The 17,091-nt window shown below is 49.9% G+C and overlaps 1 pseudogene; it reads left to right on the forward strand.

Moving 5' to 3' along the window:
• Window positions 1-6,582: 6,582 nt before the first annotated feature.
• Window positions 6,583-7,243, forward strand: LOC114704681 (annotated as a pseudogene).
• Window positions 7,244-17,091: the final 9,848 nt, after the last annotated feature.

The raw sequence follows: 17,091 nt of genomic DNA on the forward strand, positions 1-17,091 counted from the left end.
GGTAAATCCTGTTTCCCGGGGTCCTCACAAACCCCACTGAGGTGCACAGGCTTGTGCCCATTTACAGATGGGGAAGCTAACCAGAGCAACCACGGCACGGCGCTGGCATTGCAAGCCCCATCGTTGGTGCCCGTTTCCCTCCACCCACCAGGTTTCCTTCCAGCCACACTTGCAGCCCACTGCAAGGATGCATCTTCATCAACCCTTGGAAGGCACCGAGCCTGAGGGCTGACTCTGCAGGGCAATGCCAACCCCACAGTGGCCCAGGAAACAAGCAGCTGGACCTGAAAACATGTGCTCATAGGCCGCACTGTCATGTCCACAGGTGACCCACAGAGAATGATGGGAAGTGGGAACACCTGTGATCCATGCCTTTAACCTGGAGGTTCTTCACAGATGAGAAACACTCATAGAAAAGCTATAAAAGTAGTCCTGGGCAGAAAGAAAAGTCACCATGATCCCAGAGACTAGCGAGCACCGCTGGGAATATTTTAGTAAGTTTTCTTGTCTTTTGAAAACTGTATTTTATAGATGGAAGAAAAAAACTCAGAGAGGTCAGATAATTTTCTCAAAGGCAAGCAGGCAATAGGCAGACCTCTGCCTCCGTGGTCAGAGGCTTCCGGCCCACTGTGGTACCCTTCTGGGGATGAGGTGAGTGGTAGGGAGTCACATGGGAAGTGGCGTGCTCCTGGAACAGCCGCCAGCCCTTCAGGCTCCCTCTCCAGTAGAGGCGCCTCTTGCTTGCAGCTCTGCCTTTGGGGGAGGCTTCTTGGGTGGGATCCCCTACTGACTCTGTGCCAGGAGCTGGATTTCATTTGCCTCCACATCTGGGGCATGCATGCACACACATGTATGTGTTTAAGCAGAGTGCATGCATGTGGCACAGATGGGATTTATGGAGCACAGCGGGAGACGTACAGTCACCTGGGCCACTGGCATTCTGTTGGGTCCTTTCCTCAAGCCCCGCTGGTCTCAAAGCCTTTTCCTTCTGGGAAAGTCCAAGAGGTGCAGTGCTAACATAACCGGCCAGTTCCCACCCAAGAGCAACAGCAAGATCCAGAGTGGGGCAGACGCTGGGCCAGGCCACCTACCAAGTTAGTAGCTTTTCCTCCCCTCTCTGATGGGCAGGGAGGAGGTCAGCTGAGTCATTTTCCTACCCTGCCTGTGGCCCTCGGTCTCCCACAAGCCAATGGAGTAGTTGGATCCATTCCCCACAGCAACAAGGACTATACTCTTCATTTTTAGTTGTTTTTTTGTTTGTTTTTTTCTTTTTTGGTTTTTCAAGACAGGGTTTCTTTGTGTAACAGCCTTGGCTGTCCTGGAACTCTCTCTGTAGCCCAGGCTGGCCTTGAACTCACAGAGATCCACCTGCCTCTGCCTCCCGAGTGCTGGGATAAAAGGTGTGCGCCACCACTGGGCATGGACTATACTTTGAAGAGTTAGCAGAGGTGCTCCCTCCCCCTCCTCCCTGTCTCTCTTTCTCTCCCTGTCTCTCTCTGTATCTCTCTGTCTCTGTCTCTCTGTGTCTGTCTGTCTGTCTGTCTGTCTGTCTGTCTCTCTCTCTCTCTCTCTCTCTCTCTCTCTCTCTCTCTCTCTCGTGTGTGTGTGTGTGTGTGTGTGTGTGTGTGTGTGTGTGTGTGTGTGTACATAAATGTACATGTATGTGAAGGTGCTTGTAGGGACTGCTCATGCACATGGGTGGAGGCCAGAGGTCAACCTTGAGTGTTTTTCCTCAGGAGGCATCACCTTGCTTTTTGAGACAGGGTCTCTCATGGTGACCTGGAGCTCACAGATTCAGCGAGGCTGGCTAGCAACAAGGAATCCACTCCTCAGTTCTCTGCAGTGCTAGGATTTCAAGCCAGCACCAGCACTCCCGGCTGCTTACGGAGTTGCTGGGGACTGACCTCGGGTCCCTGCACTTGCTCTTTACCAACTGAACCATCTTCCCACACAGGACCCCTGCAGAGGTTTTAAGGAAAGAGCTTGGAGGCAGTGAGGGGCCCACTCTGGGAAGCATCTCCTCCAAAAGGGCCCAGCCACTGTGGGCCTAGGCGCTCTGACCACGGCCTGCCTTCCTGGTGCAGCCAGGAGCCTTCTGGCTTCTGGCGTCACTTGGTGTGGAGAGTGTCTTTCCATACTCTCACTTGCAAGCACAGATCCATCTCTGGAGAAGTCCCCGGCCCAGCAGTAAGATGGAACCTACTTGAAACACAAGCTCCCCCCGGCAACCACTGTCCTGGGGAGTGCATGCCCCACACAGACCTTGTAGTGGGGGTGAAAGGGCAACCCAAGCCAAGGCCCTCAGAGCATGTTTGTGCTGTTTTCTTCTGCTGTAGGTTAGGACAGTCTCTGGCTTTCTCTGGACTCTGCACTTCGGCCAGGTGGGTGGTGATAGACCACGGCCTTGAGCACCAACCTATCACAAGCCAGTTTTTCACTCCACCTCAGTTTTCTCATCTATTAAATGAGGCCACTAAGCCTTGTGAGGTCTACTGAGCCCCACCACACATTGCCAGAACTCAGGTCTCCTAACACACACACACACACACACACACACACACACACACACACACACACACACACGCCAGCCAGAATAGCTCCCTTTGCAGACAATCATCACGTCACCTTTTTTCTGATAGCACCCTAGTCTGCACAGATTATCAGTTTCTCAGGGAAGACAAGTATAGTCTTGTCTGGATATGAAGTAACTTGCCCTGTGGCCCACAGTTAGTCTGTCACTGATCTTTGGACTCAGCAGGAGTCTGATTATACTCTCACCTTTGGCCCTGGAGCTACCCTGCCTGGTATGGTGGTCACTAATACATCTGGCCATAAAGCAGTAAGGCAGGCTGAAGAAAGCCCTCCATGTGCTCAGAAATGGACATAAAAATGTGTTATATGGCAAAATGGGTTTTGCAGATGTAATTAAGTTAAATATCTTCATTAGATGGAATATCTTGGATTGCCCAGGGGCCCAAGGTCATCACCAAGGAGATTATAACAAGAATCAGAAGAGCCCAAGGCAGAGAAGGTAAAATAATGACAGACACAGCAGGAGGCGACAGTAGGAACTTCTGTTAGGTGGATGCATCTTGACGTGGAGAGAGGCCCCAAGCCTGGGAAACACAAGGACCACCATCACGCGGGGCTGACCCTGTGAGTCTCCTCGGGAGGAGAGTGTGGCTTTGAGCGCTGTGTCTGTGGTTCCAGCAGCCACAGGAAATGAACGCATCCCTTGAATTGTAGCTGCACCCCGTCGAGAAGTGCTGAAATCCTGCAACACAGACTTTATAGCAAGGGAGAATTTCGCTTATCTCATTGACATCTCATGTGGCTGGCATGCTAAAATGATTTCAACATTCGGGTTAGATTAGATTTCTAGGAAACTTAGAAACACATCCGTAGTCCACATGAGCGTGACACCCAACCATGCTAGAGGACTCTTTCCATCGCCTTGGCCAGAAGGAGCAGGCTCTCCCCTCCCCAGGTGGCCTGTGGCCAGCTCTGCAGAGCTGAGGATGGGGATCCCCCTAAACACACATCCCCGGCAGGTGTGGAGTCCTGGTGGTGGGTGAGTGTCTCCACCCCCTCCCCCTCCCCCCTCCCATCTGCCTCTGGGCCAGCCCAGTGTCCCTGTAAGAGTGAAGGTTATTTTTAGCTCTCACCCACTGGCTCAGCACAGCTGGCTCTGGAGCTTTGCTGAGTGTAATTCAGCTGCCATATCCCTGCCAACGGGATCTTAGAAGAGGTCAGTTCAATGGTTCTGGGGCCTTTCTGGGCCTAGGAGCAAGTATAGGATAAGGACCACAGTCCCTATTTGTGGATAATGAAACTGAAATTCCTGCAGGCTCAGATGTGGCAGAGCTAGATCTTCAAATGAAGCCAGCTACCTGGAGCCTCCCTCCAGCAGCGTGGCTCTTGGCAGGGCTGAAGCTGTAGGTCTGCCCACCCAATGCCAGCTGCTTTGGGGTCCCACACGAGCTTCTCCAGGGGCAGAGGGGTGAGCATTGTGTGCCTTGGAGAGTCTTTTTGTTTTGATTGTTTGCAGTGACAGAGCTTGAACCCAGGGTCCCCAGTGTACTAAGTGTTTGCCCACCACACCCTCAGCCCTAGGGAAGTATTCTAAGCAAGACAAGAGCTAGCAAGCAACATGGAGGAAGCTTGCGGCGTGCAAACGCTTTCACTGCCAAGCCATCTCACTGGCCATGGGCAGGGATGCTCATGAGTGAGCCTTTTATGTAAAATGGGGTCACAGATGTGCTCCCCTACAGGCTTGGTGTGAGGTGAGGCATACTGATCTACATAAAGTTCTCAGCCCCGGGCCCAGCAGAGGAAACAATTTGGTATAGCCATTGCTGCTACCTCGCTGGGGCCTCCCAAGCACCAGTGTGTAGAACAGGACACAGGCAGTAAAAGCATGTGTTTGTGTTTGTGCTGGGGATTGAATCCAGGGTCTCACGTGTGCTGATACATGTTCTACCACCGAGCTACACCCCCAGCCACTCGGTAAACATCCAGTGGCTGATAAAACAATAGTACCTGTTTTTATAACCTGCAGACTGAAGCCAAGGCTGTTTAGGGATGTCACAGGATTAAGTTATTGTATCAAGAAGCTGAGAAACAAACACAGGCTGCTACTGTGGCTTCAGCTGCCCAGGCCGGCCCCATCTCAAGGCCTCCCTCAGCACGGCACTGCCCGCCCCATAAGCCTCAGCCTCCAGTCTCCAGGGGGCCTGTCTCCCTGTCTCTTGCACATCACAGTAGACTCAGGAGGTGACAGCTTCACCTATGCCCTGGTTAATTTGACCGATCAACCGGGCTTTGTTGTGATCTCCAGTAATTCAGCCATCATCAGGTGTGACTGAAAAGGGATTTTGTGGATGTAATTACTGCTTATAATTGGCTGGTTTAATTAAAGGATTATCCTAGTTGATCTGTTAGCAGGTGCTAGAAACCAAACTGAGATTCCCTGAAGAAAAAAGTCAACTTGTGAGCGGGAGCTGGCAGCTGGCCTTGCCCACTACCTGCGAGGGATGGGGGGGGGGTGTACACCTACTGGCCTCAGTAGACCCCTCAATCAAGTCAGTCCTTTGCAGTAAATCCTAACGATTCAGTCTAGAAGATTATTTTCCCTCACATGATATGATTTCTAAATGTGAATTTGTTTTTAAATGTACAAAATAAATCATAATTCAAAGTAAGGTCTAGTCTTCCTTTACACTAAGTAAATTGGACTTCAACAAAGCCATTCAAATAATTACATTAAGGTGCCACTTAGCAATTACATAAACACACGCAGCGATCACATTCCCTAAAACCCTGGATGGTGGGAGCAGAGGCAAGCTTAATGCTGGTGTCTTTGCCTTGTTCCCTTAAGGGGCCAGTTCCTAGCCTTCTGCATCTTGGTTACTACTGGGCTTCCAGGGAGGGAAATCATTCATGTCAGAGCAGATGGATTGGGAGGGCTCTCTCCCTCCTTACATTATTGTGGAATGAGCACTGAGTTAAAAGTCCTCCCTGGACTCAGGCCTCACCGTACTCCTTGCTGTGTGACCTTGGAACAGTCATATTGCTAGCTCTGAACCCCACTTTGGTCTTGGACAAAGTTGAAGAACAGAGCCTTGAGCCACGAGGTAACAGGGTTGCTCTGGCCTTTACAGTGGGTGTACAAGTCCTTGCTCTTGGAAGGCCCTCGGATGTTAACTGAAGCAGAGGTGACGGATGCTGGCTGAAGAGGGGAAGGAAGCCTTAAGACTTCTGCTGTTGGGCATCTATTTGGAATTCATCCATTGTATCCTCCCGATGCTTCTGGGAGCCCTGTCCAAGGCTAATGCCAGTGCTCAGGATGTACAGAGGGGTGACAGCAGGTGAGTGGAATACATGCACCCTTCTGCAGCCAGAGGTGGCCAGCGGCTAAGGGGCAGGAGGATTTAGTTGCAAGACCCATCAGCCAGTGTCCCTACACCCTACGGCAGGAAAACATTCCAAACAGATTCCTCTGGACCCCAGGCTCCTGCAATGCCTGCTGCTGGGGTGGGGCACATGCAGCAAGAGCCTCTGGTGGCCAGCAAGTTCTTCCACCCAGCCAGGCCAGCGCCCAGCTGCCCCTAGGGCAGACCACCTCTTGGGAGATGATCTGGAGACAAGGGGCCAGATGGCCCTGGAGACAGCATGTCCCCAGGCTCTGAAGGAATGTAACTTGAGCCTCCGCTGGAAGAGGAAAGGGAAGAGAAGCCCTGCAGTGTGCTTGGTGGGTCTCTAGTTCCCCCATTTCTTCTCTGTTCAAGGAGTCTGTGGCTCCTGGATTTATTCTTTTAATTACAAGATGATATTCAGGATAGGTACAGACTTAGAATTTAAACATGTAAACTATGTTTAAAATGACTCCTAATTCCAACATCAAAGAATAGGATGAAGTTAGTCACCTGTCTCAGGAAATTAGATGAACTTAGGAAGGTTATTAGAAGTTGTGGAATTGGTTCAACTTGAAAAATGAAAATTTTGTGTCCATGTGCCTGTCCGTGTGTCCGTGGGGTGGTGGTAGTCCAACTTTTGACTTAATATTGACTTCAACCTGAACTTTTAAAATTTCATACCCAGCTTTTCGGCTTTTGGCTCGGAGGAGGCCACGGTGCAACGCTCTTTGGTCGTCCCGAATCCGGGTTCATCCGACACCAGCCGCCTCCACCATGCCGCCCAAGTTCGACCCCAACAAGATCAAAGTCGTGTACTTGAGGTGCACTGGAGGTGAGGTCAGCGCCACGTCTGCCTTGGCCCCCAAGATTGGCCCCCTGGTTCTGTCTCCAAAAAAAGTTGGTGACGACATTGCCAAAGCAACCAGAGACTGGAAAGGCCTGAGGATCACAGTGAAGCTGACCATCCAGAACAGACAGGCCCAGATTGAGGTGGTGCCCTCCACCTCTGCCCTGATCATCAAAGCCCTCAAGGAGCCACCAAGAGACAGAAAGAAGCAGAAGAACATTAAACACAGTGGAAACATCACTTTTGACGAGATGGTCAACATTGCCGGCAAATGCGACACCAGTCTTTAGCCAGAGAACTTTCTGGAACTATTAAAGAGATCCTGGGTACTGCACAGTCTGTGGGCTGCAATGTGGATGGGCACCATCCTCATGACATCATTGATGACATCAACAGTGGTGTGGTGGAATGCCCAGCTAGTTAAGAAGCAACAAGAGAGAATATTTCAATAAAAGACCATCTGTCTGATAAAAAAAAAAAATTCATACCCAGACATTTAAGTGTTTAAATGTATATATTTTTTCAAAATCTTTAATAAAGTTACTCAGACCTTAGAGAGTGTGGGGACATCCGAAGGCTGACATTCAGGACCTGGAGTTAACTTTCACACCAGGAGCTTTTGTGTTCCTTCTCCCTGTAGCTGGGTCTAGTCGTGGGGTTGGGTGTTGCTGGAGGGCTTCTCTCCAGGTTCCCCAAGCCCCGCAGTCCCACAATCCACATATAAAATAATCACTCAGACGCTTATATTACTTATAAACTGTATGGCCGTGGCAGGCTTCTTGCTAACTGTTCTTTTATCTTAAATTAACCCATTTTTATAAATCTATACCTTGCCACGTGGCTGGTGGCTTACCGGCGTCTTCATATGCTGCTTCTCCTGGCGGTGGCTGCAGTGTCTCTCTCCTCAGCCTTCCACTTCCCAGAATTCTCCTCTCTCCTTGTCCCACCTACTTCCTGCCTGGCAACCTACTTCCTGTCTGGTCACTGGCCATCAGTGTTTTATTTATATAGAGCAATATCCACAGCAGAGAACAGAGAGGGGTAGCTGGTCTGAGGAACGAACAGGAACCCACCATCTGCCAGGCAGGGTGCACGATGGCCTTACCATATTTAGAAACCTACTGCTACAGGAATGGCCGATGCTCACAAACTGAAATCCACTGAGAGAGCCGGCAGTCCCGACCCTGGCTGTGCCAAGCGCCCCTCGGTGGTTTCATGGGGTGGAGACTGTGTGTGTGGCAGGCTCCAGGTTGGTACAGATACTCTGAAATGTCCTGCACACCAGTGCCTCTCCATAGATGATTGGCATGTAGGCTGACCCTGTCCACAGGCCACTGTCCACCAGGCTGGCTGGTGAGTTTCCTTCCCATAGAGGCACTAGAGAGTTGGACTTTCCTAACTGTCCACTGCTGTCCTACCTCAGAGGATGCACTCCATCGTCCCCAGGACACCTCCAGGAAACCGCCACTGTTCAAGATGACACTGGAGGGATCCAAGGACAGCTGGGAAATGTTTGCTTCTCAAGCATGACAACCCGAGTTCAATCCTCAGAGCACAGGTAAAAGTGCCAGGCACCGCAGTGTGGGCCGGTAACCCCAGCGCTGGGGAAGTGGAGGCAGGAGTTCCAGGGCTCACTGTCCAACCAGCCTAGCCTATTTGGGGAACTCCAAGGTCAGTGAGAGAACCTGTCTCAAAGGAAATTGCCAGCACTCCTGAGGATGGCATCCAGGATTGTCTCTGACCTCTACATGTATGCACACACAACATATAACTACATATGTAAACATGAACACACAAATATGCATGCATACAACATACATAAAAATAAAAAGATGGGGCTGGAGAGGTGGATCAGCTGTTCAGCATAAGTGCTGCTCTTGGAGAAGACTTAAATTTGGTTCTGAGCGCCCACACCGAGCAGCTCACGGCCACCTGTACATCTCTGGTGTCTCGGGCACTTGCATAAACGTGCACATATTCACATGCAGACACGTAATTAAAAATAAAACAAGTCTTTAAAAAATTAAATTTAGGGGCTGGAGAGATGGCTCAGAGGTTAAGAGCACCAACTGCTCTTCCGGAGGTTCTGAGTTCAATTCCCAGCACCCACATGGTGGCTCACAACCATCTGTAATGAGACCCTCTTTTGTGTACATAATAAATAAATAAATCTAAAAAAATAAAAATAAAAAAAATAAAAATAAAATTCAAAAAGATGATGCCACAGAAGAACCAGGGAAGCCTGCAGGAAACTGTCAGAGACTTCCAAAGATAAACACAGTGGCCAAGGGCAAGTGAGGGGTCAGACAGGAAGCACCTTTGGCCCCTAAGCATGCTGGGAGAGTAATGGCGCAGCCACACTAGTAGAGCTACCAGCTTCCATTGTTGTACCCAGAGCTGGGGCGAGGAGTGAAGGGAATATGGATACCTGTGGATTTCTTGACAAGACTCTAGTTACTGAAGTGAAAAGTGGGCCTCACTTTGGAGCTCACTCGGGCACAAACCACATCATTAGATGACTGAATGATATTCACGAGCCAGGATGTGGTCATTACTAAAATAATCTAAGATGCCTCTTATTAGATGGTTGTCCTGTACCAGGTACTTTACCTACACAATCACATCAGTCCTCCCAGCATCTCTGATGAGGCAGGGGCTGGGATTGTCTCCCTTGTACAGCCGAGGAAATGGAGGCAGAGATATCACACAGGGGGCTGAGGGCTCGGCCACTGGGAAGTGACAGGGCTATTGTCTGTCATTGGTAAGCCTCTGCTTTCCACTCACGGTCCCTGGACCCCAACCCAGTATCCCTGCCCCCCAGCCCCACCCAGGCTCCCCGACCCTCCACCTTACCACTCCCACCCCACCCCCACCCCCCACCCCCACCCCCACCCCCGTTTCCTGAGCACCTGCTCTGTGTGAAGTCCTGGGTGACTCATTCTCATAGCCACTTGCTCATCAGCTTTTCTTTTTTGGAGCTCCACTATTTATCTGGGCTTATTTATTTATAGCACGCCTTATTCCAGAAGGTGCTTCGTGTCTTCGGTGGAGAGGTAAAAGAATAAAGTTTTGCAGGCTCGGCCGTGACCATGTGGAGAAGTGGAGAGATCAAAAGAAGCCGGGGATGAGACATGAGCTCAGAGAACAGGCCTGGGGCCCTACGTTATCTGGGGAAAGGTCACAAATCGTCCTTGGAGCTTCTAACCGACAAAGCTTGATCCCACACAGCACAATTCCTGGTGCCTCCAGACTCCCACACACTACTACTGAGGCAAAAGAAAACTCTCAGAGGCCCTCAGACCAGGAGTCTAAGAAGACACTGCTAATCCTGAAAAGTCATGTCCCCAAACAGCCTTCAGCTGGCATGTGCCACACACCTCTGGGGGCTGTTTTCTGAGCCCTGCTCTGTGCAGACCCACCTAGGAGGCTCTCAGGACAGAGATTGGAGCTGCACAAGGCAGGCACGTCTCTTTCTAGTTTAATCTGCAGAAGCTCAGAGCACAGGTTTGTAGCAAATGCTAAGGGCACTCACTCTTCAGGGGCCTGTCAGTGGCCTGAGCTTTGCTTTAAATTGTCAGCTTTAATCAGTTAGAATTTTTCAGTGGGTGGTGGCTGCACACACCTTTGATCCCAGAACTTGGGAGGCAGAGGCAGGCGGATCTCTGAGTCTGAGGCCAGCCTGGTCTACAGAGTGGGTTCCAGGACAGCCAGGGCTGTTATATAGAGAAAGCTTGACTCAAAAAACCAAAAACTGAAAAAACAAAACAAAAAAGTTAGAATTTTTCACACATACACACACAAATCCAACTTGTTGCCAATCTTTTTTAAAAGGAGAAATTTGACAACATGAAGCCTATATTCTCAAAGGGCAAGAATTGTTTATAGCCTCACTTTCCGTCTCTCCATGGTTCTGTGAATGTCCTATTGGTCTCTAACACCTTTCACCACCTCTGCAAGCTACCTGGAGTCTGCCACCAGTCTTAGGAAGGACGTTTCGTGTGTCAGAACACCAGGTAACCAGTGTCCCGGGTCAGGCTCCTGGGACTGAAACGGGGGAGGGTACACAGGCATTCTTCTTGCAGCTGGCTGTGATGGGACAGATGACTGGGAGAGGCTGGGCAGTATTTAGACAGCCTCATAGCACTGCCTTCCAGACAAATGGATGAAGAGTTTTCTTTGGGCACATCATTAGGCTTCGGAGGTTGTGAGACGATACTCCCTGTAAATGGCTGTGTCGTCCCTGTCAGATGTCAATCAGTGCCCTTCTCCATGGCTGCACAGGAGAATCACCAGAAGAACCTCTTCAACACACACTCTCCAGCCCCATGCCCAGGCCACGCCCTTGACCAGCTCAACAGAAAGCACTGTTGCTGTACCTTGTACCATGCATCACCCGTACAAGGGGCCTGTCGTGAGAAATGTGATGCACAGAGAAGTGGGGCCCCCCATAGGGGTACACAAGCGGGGTGCACACCCCTGCCTGTGGATCCTAACCACTCCCCCGCAGGAGAGGCTGAGACTGTCTGGGAAGCGAATACCCAGCCACAAAGAAGGAGGCAGTATGTCCCAGCCAAGGTGGGGTGTAGTCCAAGACTCTAAGTGGAGATTTCAGGACACCGCTGGGTCGAGGGTGGGATAGAGAGTGAGAAGTCACAGAGACAGGGCAGGGCTACATCCTACAAAGCCTTGTAGCTGGGCAGAGTGGCACAAACCTAAAATCCCAGCACTGGGAAGGTGAAGGCAGAGCTGTGACTTTGAAGCCAGCTATGGTTGAACTGGACCTTGAAGCAAGAAGGTCCTCTGGAGGGCTCTAAGGCAAGGCGTCACACGGCCGAACAAATCTTTGATGAGGCAGAGTGACCAAAGAGGACTTCCAGAAAGGGACAAACCCAAAACAAGGCAGAGATGGGGCAGAGAGCAAGAGTCCTCGTCAGCCTCTTCAGTTAACGCTGCGGAAACTCTTCCCTCCCGGTCCACACCCTTTCAAACAGTCTGAATCATAGACGGTCTGTGTAAAGGATGTGTTTCTCTGCCGCGGGTTCTCTTTCGCAGCTCCTGGGCCCCATCCTTTAGACCAGGCAGTGGGAAGGAATGAAGGAGGATCCTTGCTGATGAGTGCAGTCCAGCGGGCCTCAGCGTGGTCTGTGGCGTCACTGGCTCGGCTGCCAGCAGTTTCTCATTTCTAACTGGGCAAAGTTTTCAGGACATTTTTATGGGCTGCCCCAAAGCCAGCTGGAAGCTCTTTTTCCATAAACTCTCCCGACGACAAGTAGCCAGATTTCACATACTAAAATGAAAATGTCAAAGGGGCTGCTAAAAGGAAAACATTGTGGGCTCATTTATGAGGCTGTAGCTCACAAAAGCTGGGTATGGTGGATACAGTGGGTACCATGGCATCACAGTGGGTACAGTCGGCACAGCGGATATGGTGGGTATGATGGGTACAGTGGGCACAGTGAGTATTGTGGGTATGGTAGGTTCAGTGGGTACGGTGGGTGTGGTGGCATCTGGCCATTGTGATAGGTTGGTGATCGATGTTGGTTTGTTTATTAATTTGCTTGGCTTTTGTTTGTTTTGATTTTTTTAAGACAGGGGTCTCATGGAATCCAGACTGGCCCCAAACTCACTTTGCAGAGGAAGATGACCTTGAACTTCTGACCCTAATATCTTCACTTCCTGGAAGCTAAAATCGCACCCAGTTTATGTGGTGCTAAGGCTCAAACCCGGGACTTCGCACATGCTAGGCAAACACTTTACCAACAGAACTACATTCCCAGGCTCTTTCTTGAGTTTTGTTGTTGTTGTTACTTGTTTGCTTGTTTTTGCAAAAGCAATAGTCAGCCAAGGACCATGGCGGTTTACCAAGTTACTCAGCAAATGCTGACTGGATCCCTTGAGCAGAACTCCAAGATAAGAAGCTGCCTTGGCCATCACTGCCCATCCCTACTACCCTCAAGGCTCAAAATACTTTCTTCATTACACTGTTTGTAGGTTCAGTACTCTCATTTCTCAGAGGAGGGAATCAAGGTCCTTCAAGACCGCTATCTTGACCAAAGTTTTGATCTAGTAGAGGGTAAAACTTGGTCTTGAGTCAAGATGGATCTAATTCTAGGCCCTGCGTCATTAGCTTAAGTTGAGCTATTGCTCCAAGAGGTTTAGCTGCCACTTGGAATCTTCCCAGTATCTAGCCCCACCTTAAAACTCCTTTAGGGAGAATTACCCATTTTGAGGAATGGAAAACTAACACTTACCTTTCCCAGCCAGCATCACAATAAATGCATAGTAGAACTACCACATCTCCCTGCCTGGAGAGTAGACAAGCATGTGTGGAATGCAGCTCAGAATGACATCAGATCACTCTCTCAGGCCGACCCTTGGAGAAGACCCTGGATCAGACTGAGCCTTCCTTAGGTGGCGTTCCTGCAGCTCCCTGGGTCATTGCCTAGAACCTCTTGCTGGCACTGTGGGCTGTATATCCTCCAGCAAGACCCCACTTTGCCTAAGATGGGAAGCATTCGGCCTGGTGGCTTGTAAGCCAGAATCTGCATGGATCGATAGCATTCTAGTCATAGTTCTTCATCCTGCTACGGAGCTGGTGGAAATAACCATTTCCTGTGGTTCTCTGGACAGCTCTAGGTGCTGTGAAAATGTCGACACAGGCTCTCTTACCATGATCTGAGGAATACCGTAACACAGGCCCAATAGGTGTGAGCTGCCTATGTCCTAAGAAGGCAGGCAGAGTCTCTCACCTGTGGCCCAGGGCCGGCTTCCGGATCTGCCCGAAGCTTCCTCTGGTGCTTCCGTTCCATCTGGGCCCTTACAGCTTTTGAAAGGTCATGAGTGTGGAGAAGGTGGCTACAGGAAAAGTCATGGCTGTGGTAGGCTGAAGAAGAAAAGTATGGGATCTTTGAACAGAAAATGAAACCAGCGAGGAGGAAAGGACCCACACCTGTAGTTGGGTGCAGGAGATGAGCTCCGAGGATCCTGAACAGTCTCTGCCCTCACAGACTCAAAAAAGTGTGTTTCTGTTGGTTTGGGGAAAACAGAGCCAATATGAGACAGACACACATCCACAGGTAATACTTACAAAAGACGGATTTGTGGGATTAGCTGTTAAGGCTAGGTCAGGCCAGCAAGCTTGGAATTTGCAGGGCATATTAGCAGGCTTATGACTCAGGCAGGTATGAATGCTGCTGTCTTGAGAGAAAATTTTTCTCTGGAAGCTTCATTTTTACTTTGAATACCTTCAACTGATTGACTGGGCCCCACTCACACACCAGGGAGGGTCATTTCCTTGAACCTAACTGGTGTGCACAGACTCGGGATACTGAGTCACAACCACACCCAGATTGGCGTTGGACTACATAGTGGGGCCCCACAGCCTAGGCAAGTTGACACCAAAGCTGCCAATAACCAGCACAGAGAAGGTGGCCCAGATGATGTCTCCTGTGATGATGGGCAGAGGAGGAGACTGCAGGCTGGACGACCCAGTCGTGGGAATAGGAAATGCTAGGGCTGATGTCCAGTCATGTAGAAGCCGTGGTCACTCAGAAGTGCATTACCCAGTGCTCGGATTGGCCTGGGAGGTTGGGTGTTACCTGTGGCTTCAGTCCCTGGCCTCCGGTTTGGTTTCCCTGTATTCTGCACAGACTAAGGCTGTCTCTGGAGAGGTGTGTCTCTCTGTGGTTCTGTCTCCTGTGTCTTATCTCCCTGCCTTGGCATCTCTTTGCTTTGACTTCCATTCAAACTGTGCCCACTAGTCCCAACTCTCCACCACTCATAACTTCCCCTCTGCGGGCTAGCCCCTTTACATTTCCTGCTGGCCTGTCTCCTGACCAGCCCTGAACTTCACATGCCACAGCCTGCCCTGGGGCTTGTCGAAGCTCCACAATTGGGGTGCCCAGTGATCTGAAACACACCGCATGGAAATGCATTCAGTTAACAGGTTCCTATCTCAAGGAAGCTCCCACACACTGAGCACTACTCTTCCCCACATGAAGCTCTAGCCCAGATCTTTCTTCTCCTCTGAGGTGGGGGGACCAGGGACCCCAACTGTGAGCTTAAAAGAAGACAGCAAGGCCCCAGCAAAGCCTCTTAAAATTATTGCCCAAATATTGGGAACAGAACGGACAAAAGATGGGGACAAGGCCCCAGAGTTTGTCTCTAAAGAGCCTTGGGATCCTGACAACAGATTCTTGGCTCCCCAAGTGGAAAGGGGTCCTGAAGGGCCACCCATACCTTCCCTCCAAAATGTGTTTCATGTCACAGAATATCTAATCACAGAATTTTAAAACAAATGTTGGTGATAGAAAGACTCTAGATGGGGCTAGAGAGGTGGCTCAGCCATTAAAAGCATGACTGCTCTTCCAGAGGTCCCAGGTTCAAGGCCCAGCACCCTTAGTACAGCTCACAACCACCTGCAACTCCAGTTTCAGAGGATCTGATGCCGTCTTGCCTCCATGGACACCAGGCACAAAAATGGTTCACAGACATACATGCAAGCAAAACACCTGTACACATAAAATAAAATAAAATTTAAATTTAAAAAAAGAAAAAGGAAAAGTCAGGGTCTCCCAGGGATAAGACTCTTAATTTGTTGTCCAATACAAAATGGTCAACCTTGAAACCATATGCACACCAACGACAAACAGACTCGGCAGATTGTATTTATGTATTTGTGCACACACTCATAAGCACACACATATAATGTTACATATACATGTAACAATAATGATTGGAGAAGAAGAGGACATCAGCTTGAGAATGGGGGGGACAGGGAGGAGGAGGGAGGAGGGAACTTGGTAGGAGGTGAAAGGAGGAAAGGAAAGGGTGGAAGTGATATAATTATATTTTAACTAAAACATAAAAATAATTAGAAAAGAAAGATTCCGGGGGCGCCCCCTGAGAGCTGAGGAGACAACACCAGGAACAGATCTGGCTTCTCCACTGGTTCCCACTCAGCCTGCAGGTCTTCCCCACTTGTCCTTGAACAAGCCTCTTATAGACGCAGTTCCCTGGCTGAAAATGAGAGCCTGGGTGCTGACTCGGGAGGTCCTCTCAGCCAGCTGCCTGGCCCCGGCGGCTAATTCGTGACCTTGAACATGCCACAGAACCTCCTTACACACACTGAGATCCCACCAACCACAGGTGAGGAAGTCCTGCCCTCCGGGCGCCTTGCTCACCTCACAGCTTCCGTGGGTGTGGGGTGAGGCAGGGCTGGAGGTGGGGTCATGTGATATCAAAGGAACATTCACTGAGGCAGAAGGCCATCAGCTAAGCCCTGGGGGCCAGTCACCAGGCTTGATGGCTTGACTTTGCCTCATTTAACATCTCCTTGAGACCAAAATGGGACAATACACCATAAAAAAACAAGGAGACAAAATATTCTCAAATATAAAAACTTGGAGTTAGAACAGGTCAAGTATTTATATGCGATGATTTATGATGAATGACAGAAAACCACCCATTTGTTCTAAAGTTTAACCACTGAGCAACTCTGATGCCCTGGTTAGGTAAGGATGTGTCCCAGGTTCCCCTACAAAGGAGAAGGGGATACTGGAAGTCATTTGTGTGTGCTCAAAGCCAGGCTGCTTATCTGACTCCATCTCCTAGCAATTACCTGTTGATGTGTCTGTGTTGATGTGTCTGCCCTGCTTCTGCCAGCTCTGGCCCAGGAACATCTTGAGGCCATCAGCTGGACTTTCTCCATCTTCATAGCACACCCAGGATCCCAGCAGAGCATGTGTGTCCACAGCGCGGCTCCCTAACTGACTGTTGAATGTTGAAAGTAGATATGAAAGACCGCTTAATTTTTTTGTTTTGGTTTGGTTTGGTTTTGATTTTTTGAGATAAGATTTCTCTGTGTAGCCCTGACTGTCCTGGAACTCACTCTGTAGACCATCCTGGCCTCGAACTTAGAGATCCCCCTGCCTCTGCCTCCTGAGTGCTGGGATTAAAGGCTTGTAGCACCACCAATCAGCTAGGACCACTTAATTTTTAGCAGATGGAGAGACTGTATTCCACAGTGACAGGGGGATGTGGTAGCAGCAGTTCTGTGAGCTGGCAAAGGTTCTCCTTCTACAGGAGTAGACAACTTCTTTTATTTACCCACAAAAGCCACAGGTAAAAGTGTTTATGGCTTGGCAGCTAACCAAGGCCACAGGCACTTCAACAGGTCACAATCTGACCCACCAACCCATTCGTTTTCAAATAGTGTTAACGGCTATGTTTTCTACCATAATTTGAAAACACCTCCATGACTAGAACATTCCAAACTGACCCCTAAACTTAAACGCAGAACACAGACCCATTTAACTAGTCACCTGCATG

This window comes from Peromyscus leucopus, chromosome 4, assembly GCF_004664715.2.
Source record: "Peromyscus leucopus breed LL Stock chromosome 4, UCI_PerLeu_2.1, whole genome shotgun sequence".
NCBI classification, from domain to species: domain Eukaryota; kingdom Metazoa; phylum Chordata; class Mammalia; order Rodentia; family Cricetidae; genus Peromyscus; species Peromyscus leucopus.